Raw genomic sequence first — 6,000 nt, forward strand, 5'->3', positions numbered from 1 at the left:
TTGATTTGGGACATTGGATGTGGGGGATTAAGGGCAGCCACTAGCCATGCATTGATGGTAAAAATAAAATGACCTCTGATGGATCATGACACATCCACTGCCAGGTCACTGCTACATTGGAATGAAGATGTGCAGAGAAAAAAATGTTAAAAGGAAGCCCTTTCTACCTGAAACACCCCTATAACCATCTGCCTCAACCTTCCACATACTCAGAAACGTATGAGGACTCACCTTTGCAAAGAACATTGTGTATTGACACCTTCACACTACTTTACTAATCCAACAGTCCTCCCCATGTAAGCAATTTTGGATCATACTTTTGACCTCTGCCCTCGCACAGTGTTCAGTTGTCCCTGGCTATGCCATCACTCTGTGTATATCCATATGCAGACATCGATCGAGCATTAAATCTCTCACTTGGTTGTGTGTATATTACAACACATGATGAACATATCAAAAATAGTTACTTTGGGAGGTTGGGGCATTGTACAACTTAAAGTAAACTAAAGATAAACCTCACTGTTGTACCATATTGTCGTCAAGTGCAAAGATCGCTGTTCCACTTGACAAGACAAAACCAGGATCACTGGTCTATTTTAAATCCATTAAATATCGAAGCACACACATATCGGAAATGTAATATCTATAACATTAATATCGACGCAGTCAGTCAGTCAAAATAACTTTATTCTGCGATTAGCCATAAAAGTAAACATGCATACATAAAAATCATCATAAAATACAGTACTTATGACATTCATTAAAAGTAAGTCTATTAAATCTAAGCTTACCACCCAAGCTTACTAAAACAGTAAGATAATAAATACTTACAAAAACGTATATAATAATAAGTCAATATAGTAATAGGACAATGCCTAATTTCTCTTAATAAATAGTCACATTACTAGTTCATATCGATTTCTAATGGTGATAGCGGATTTAATAAAACTAAGAATAGAAATGCAGATTTGTTTGGATGAGAGGCTTTGGATGCCAATCAATCCTTCTTTGTAGGAAGAAGTGTGCAAATTGCGCAAAATGGGTAATAAAAAGGATTTCCTGGGAACTGAATAAAGTTTACAAAATAAAATAAAGTGGCAAGTGCTTTGCTTTGAAAAGTTATCACAAGGGCATGGGGGTAGTGTTTTTTCCCACACACATTTTATCGGGAACGCCACTCTAAAATGGATCAAATTAAATCTAAAAGATACAAGTAAAGAGTATAAAGAAGGGGTCGGGAACCAAACAAAATAAGGTTCTAACAAGTCTGATGATGGAATTTGTATATATCGACTCATTATCTCTAACTATAAAAATAAAAAATATTGAGCACACAAATATTGTTCAAAATACAGATTTTTACATATATCGATAGTAAAAATATTGGAAATATTCTCATCTATAAAATACATATAGGTGGTCATTCTAACCCTGGCTGGCGGTGCACCGCTGGGCATTCTGACCGCGGCGGTTCAGCCGCGGCCAGAAACGGAAAGTCGGCGGTGTACCGCCGACTTTCCGCTGCCCTTGAGAATCCTCCATGGCGGCGGAGCGCGCTCCGCCGCCATGGGGATTCTGACACCCCCTCCCGCCAGGAACAGGATTGCGGTAGGGGGTGCCGCGGGGCCCCTGAGGGCCCCTGCAGTGCCCATGCCCATGGCATGGGCACTGCAGGGGCCCCCGTAAGAGGGCCCCACAAAGTATTTCAGTGTCTGCTATGCAGACACTGAAATACGCGACGGGTGCCACTGCACCCGTCGCACCTTCCCACTACGCCGGTTCAATTCTGAGCCGGCGTCCTCGTGGGAAGGTTGATTTGCCCTGGGCTGGCGGGCGGCCGCCCGCCAGCCCAGGGCAAATCCCAAAATACCCTCAGCGGTCTTTAGACCGCGGATCGGTATTTTGGTGGGGGAACTTCGCCGCCCGCCGAATTTAGAATCACCCCCATAATATATCAAAAATCTACATTCAAACAATATAGATTAAAATATTATCGCCAACATAACTATTCATTGATAAAAACATAAAAAAGAAGTTTTAACATAAAACAAATGCATAAACCTAATATTTACCTAAAAATAAACATATATTACAGCAACCAAATATGAAACATTCACCCCTCCAAAAATGATACATCTAAAATATACAATAAAACCACCAACACATGATCACCCACTGTAAACAATTAAACACAAACCTAAATAATAATCAAGATATATAAACAAATAAATGTATAGCTAAAGTAAACGAATGATATATCAAACATCAAAAATAAATCTAAATTAGAGTTTACCATAGAAGAACTCAACTGATAAAAAAATGTAATTTAAACTACAGTACCCAACCAAAAAAAGAAAAGTATAAACAACCTTAACCAATAAAATTAAAGAAACAATTAAAACAACAATATAAAAGGCACACTAATTTAAATTACATTAGCCAAAAGTTACAAATGCTGCCAGATACGGAAACTCAGCTGAATTCTCTCAAGAAATCATTACAAATTAAATATTTTCATCTTAACACCTACATAATAAAGAAAGAGATACTTACATTTAAACTAAAACATAACTGTTAAAATTAAGAATTTAAATTAACAAATGTTAACACACCCTATAACTTTTATCTTTTTTACATATACTAACTAAAAGAAAAAGACAACTTCCAAACCAACAAACTGTCAGAAAATATCAACCATAACAAACCAGCAAACCAGCAAAAAGATTTAATAAAGTAAGTATGCATAAATAATAAATTCTAAACTCACTCAAAAATAATTCTAACGCCCAACACCTCGACAAACTATGAACAAAATACCATTTACAATTAAACTAACTTTTTAAAAGAAAATGAAGCACCTGCTCCACATTTAAATAAGGTAAACGAATAGCTACAAAACATACAAGTAAACAAAAAAGTTATTACAATAATATAGTAATAACAAATGTGCAGAAAAGCAAAAAAAATATTTATCTATACTTATAAACTCCTACAGATACACTGACAGAAGCTGTCAAATATATCACTTCACAGAAAAGAAAACAGTTATTAAACCACATGGGCTACTCATACAGCCAAGAAAGTGCATCAACAGAATATATAAACTAGACATGTACTAAATATTATTCTAATGTATTTTATGGGCAGGAACTACATAAGATGATGTTGTAATGAACAACCATCCCCCACATGCAACAGAAATAGAAGCTAGAGAGACCTTGCAAGATATATAAGAGGTAAGCACTAGCTCCCAGGAACCCACAATAAAAATCTTGAAAGACATAGGGCCAGATGTACGAAGTTCTGACATTGCGAATCGGAAATTGCGAGTCGCTGCGACTCACAATTTCCGAGTCGCAATATCGGATGCAGAACGGTGTCTCAGACACCGTCTGCGACTCCCTATGGGGTCGCAAAGACCCACCTCATTAATATTAATGAGGTGGGTCAAATTTTGAGCCCCCATAACGAGTCCCTGCACTCACAGGGATGGTGGCCTGCTGAAGTCAGCAGACCTCCATGTCTGTGGCTGCTTTTTAAATAAAGCAGTTTTTTATTTTTATTTTGCAGCCTGTATTCCTTAAAGGAAAACGAGTTACAAAAGAAAAAAAATTATGAAACCATTTGGTTTCGTTTTTTCAGAGTAGGCAGTGGTCCATTGGACCACTGCCTGCTCTGAAAAAACATTTTGGGCAACATTCCTTTTGGGAATGGGTTACCACCAGTGTGACACTGGTGGTAACTGTGAATTGCTTTGCGACCGTGTTCGCGGACACAAAGCAATTTAGCATAGCGATGCGAGTCGCAAATAGGAAGGGGACACCACTTCCTATTTGCGAGTCGCATTCACAATTTGCGAGTTGGTACCGACTCGCAAATTGTGAATGAGCATCGCGATGGGCATTTTGCATGGCGCAAACTGCGATTTTCGCAGTTTGCACCATGCAAAATGCTTGCTACACCTGGCCCATTCTACCCAAGGTGTCCAAACGCATAGCAGGCCATCTTCCACCTATCCCCACTTCAAAACATTTTATGTACAAACTAAAAAAGCCACGAGCGATAACCCACCTGCCCCTAGAAGGTACCAAAACATACACATACATGACCATTTAACAATAACACATAATGAAGGACCCTTCCTTTTATATAACACTCTAAATAATGAGCAGCCAATCCTAATACTCTCTGCAGCAAGCAAGTTAAAAAAACATACCCAGCGTCAAACATGGATGACAGATGGGACCTTCAAAATGTGTCCAAATCCATTCACTCAGGGTAGGAACGGAGCCTCTTTCTAGTGTGGTTACCCCTCCATTTGGCCTGTTTGTCAGTGTGTTTGACTGTGTCTACTAGGATCCTGCTAATCAGGACCCCAGTAGTTATGCTTTCTCTCTTACAAATTGTTTGTTGGTTACTGTTATCATAGTATTTCACCCACAACTGGCATTCTGGTGCCCCCTTATCAGTCCCTAGTATATGGTACCTAGGTACCCAAGACATTGGGGTTCCAGGTGATCCCTCTGGGCTGCAGCATATATTTTGCCACCCATGGGAAGCCCATGCAAAGACTTCTGGAGGACTGCCATTGCAGCCTGTGTGAAAAGGTGCAAGCACTCTTTCACTGCCATTTTTCACTACACCAGGTTACTGATAAGTCATCCCTATGATAGGCCCTCTAGCCCAGAGGGCAAGGAGCAAAATACCTGTGTGAGGGCAACCTTGCACTAGAAGAGCTTCTCCCATGAACTGCAGGCCCATCTTCCTGGACTTCATTACTGCGGGGATGCCATTTTATGTGTACTGGACATAGGTCACTACCTATGTCCAGCTACATAATGGTAACTCTGAACATAGGCATGTTTGGTATCAAATATGTTGGAATCATACCCCAAGGCTTTGGCAAGCATTGGTTGTATGATTCCATGCACTCTGGGGGCACCTCCGAGGATTCCCTGTATTAGCATTTCAGCCTTCTAAGGTTTCTCAGGCAGCCCAAGCTACTGCCACCTCACAGACAGATTGTTGCCCTCCTGTTGCTTGAAAAGCTCGAGCACAGGAAGGCCAAACAAAGGATTTCCTTTGGGAGAGGTGTGGTAACCCTCTTCTTTTGGAACTAGGACTTAAAGGCTTGGGAGGGGTAGCCTCCCCAAGCCACTGGAAATGCTTTGAAGAGCACATTTCATGCAATCTTTGCATACACTAGTCTACACCATTTCAGAGACCCTCAGTCCCTGCTCTGGTGTGAAACTGAACAAAGAAAAGGGGAGTGACCACTCCCCTGTCCATCACCACCCCAGGGGTGGCGATCAAAGCTCCTCCAGAGGGTCCCTAGGTTTTGCCATCTTGGATTCAAGGTTGGCAGAGAACTCTGTGAGCATCTAAGTGGTCAATGCCAGCAGGTGACCTCAGAGCCCTCCCCTGATAGGTGCTTACCTGGTTAGGTGACCAGTCCCCCTTCCACAGCTATTTAGGGTCTCTCCTTTTGTTGGTTCCTGAGATTTGGATTACAATACTCTAGCAGGAATCCTCCGCATCCTCAACTTCAACTTCTCACTGAAGAAACTGCATCGGGACCCTCCAGGAACTCTACAAGCTGCAACAAAGAAGCAAGACGCCTTCTGCAACATTGAATATCCGGCTCCTGCCAGCAACTGCAAGTTTCCCAGTCATGCATCCTCTGAAGACAGCCCATCTTCAGTCCGCATCAGAAGAGCAAAGAAATCTCCCTTGGGGGTGAAGGAGTCACTTCCCTGCTTCTGCAGGCACCAGCTGCGATGATGACCAGCTGCGTGGATCCCCTCTCCTACAGATTTGCATGGATCTTGCATCACTGGTGGTGGACTGAAGTGGTCTTGACGGTCCTCTCTTCCAGCTGTCCCACTTTGGTGGAGGTAAGACTTTGCCTCCCCACGCAAGAGAGTACCCCCGTGCTCTGCGTCTTTTGAAGCTGCCAAGGCATGTTGGGATCCTTCCGTCAAGTCCTTTGTGCATCTTGTA

The sequence above is a fragment of the Pleurodeles waltl genome, chromosome 11 (assembly GCF_031143425.1).
Source record: "Pleurodeles waltl isolate 20211129_DDA chromosome 11, aPleWal1.hap1.20221129, whole genome shotgun sequence".
NCBI lineage: Eukaryota > Metazoa > Chordata > Amphibia > Caudata > Salamandridae > Pleurodeles > Pleurodeles waltl.